The sequence below is a fragment of the Physella acuta genome, unplaced genomic scaffold (assembly GCF_028476545.2).
Source record: "Physella acuta isolate Inbredline_101_S28 unplaced genomic scaffold, ASM2847654v3 ptg000242l, whole genome shotgun sequence".
NCBI classification, from domain to species: Eukaryota; Metazoa; Mollusca; class Gastropoda; family Physidae; genus Physella; species Physella acuta.
The window spans coordinates 860988-862500 of NW_026731761.1; the positions used below are offsets into that span (position 1 = coordinate 860988).

A 1513-nucleotide genomic window follows, 5' to 3' on the forward strand; every position below is an offset into this window, starting at 1 on the left:
CTTATCGCCAGGCTTACACTGCCGTGGGTCACACAAACACACAACGCTCTAGCCTCGTTCTATGTCTGAGAGCTGGTTGACATCACTCTTCTTATCACGGTAGGTAGTTGGCCACTCCGTTCGTTATTCCATCACACAGTTCATGTGGATACATATTACATCTACCAAAAGGACTGCTCTGTAATATACTTTTAAAATTTCTCTTAAAGTACTAACGTTTATTGAGTTGTAGATTGTATGCTATAGTTAGTATTTGCTACTAAAGTCTTTATAGTATGATAATTGTATTATAAGATATATATTTGTACCGTGAAACACGATTTAATACTTTTCGAATGACAACGAATAATCATAAAACGCTTGTAATTTTCAAACCTTTATTTCCGTTTAATAAGAAACAAACAAAAGAAAAACAAGGTTAACACAAGGTTTACGAATCTCGGTGTTTTACACCTCAATGATACGGAAAACATAGTTTTGCAATCTTGTCCGTATGTCTGTGTGTCTGTGTGTGTGTGTCTGTGTGTGTGTCCGTGTGTGTGTAAACACGATAACTTGAGTACCGTTACAGCTAGTTTGATGAAATTTCATACATAAGTATTTTATCAAAATCGTAGATCCGTATCAACTTTTGAGCGATTTCCGATAACCGGAAGTGTTACTTTTTCTACTTTGAATTTTTAAAAAAACCTATAACTTGATTACTATTTCAGATAGATAAATGAAAATTCACATGTAAGTAAAAGATCTTATTCTCTACCTTCTGTTAAATTTTGAGTAATTTCTGTTCACCGGAAGTACTAATTTACGCTATTTCCGATTTCTCAAAAAACGAATGTAAATTTATAAATTACTAATAATATTCCTCACTATTATGGACATTTTATTTGGCGTTCACTGGTGCGCAATTCTTTTTTCTACCAGATTTTATTCTATTTTAAAAAGTTTAAGTATTTAAAATGGATTAAAATTGATGTCTATATCCCGAGTTCCCATCCCCTGTTTTTTCAAATCTCGACGTTTTACACCTCACTGATACGGAAAAACATAATTTTGCAATCTTGTCCGTATGTCTGTGTGTCTGTCTGTGTGTCTGTCTGTGTGTCTGTCTGTGTGTCAACACGATAACTTGACTACCGTTACAGCTAGGTTGATGAAATTTTATATATAAGCATTTTATCAAAATAGTAGATCCTGATCAAATTTTGAGCGATTTCCGATAAGCGGAAGTGGTACTTTTTCTACTTTGAATTTTTCAAAAGCCTATAACTTGAGTACTATTTCAGATAGATAAATGAAATTTCACATGTAAGTAAAAGATCTAAATCTCTACCATCTGTCAAATTTTGAGTAATTACCGTTAACCGGAGGTACTAATTTTCGCTATTTCCGATTTCTCAAAAAACGCATGTAAATTTATAAAGTATTAATAATATTGTGCACTATTATGCACATTTTGTTTTGGCGTTCACTTGGTGCGCAATTCTTTTTTCTACTAGATCTAGATTCGATT

At 32.9% G+C, this 1513-nt stretch overlaps 1 protein-coding gene across 3 annotated transcripts in view; it reads left to right on the top strand.

Moving 5' to 3' along the window:
• LOC131938354 (epithelial membrane protein 1-like) overlaps positions 1–1513 on the top strand; it is an 8268-nt gene continuing 6755 nt past the window's right edge. Inside the window, exons 1-2 of one of the 3 annotated variants that reach the window (XM_059296360.1) lie at positions 1–99; positions 714–735. The gene's annotated coding sequence lies outside the window, so the exon portion shown is untranslated. The other 2 variants (XM_059296361.1, XM_059296363.1) reach the window with 2 other exon arrangements.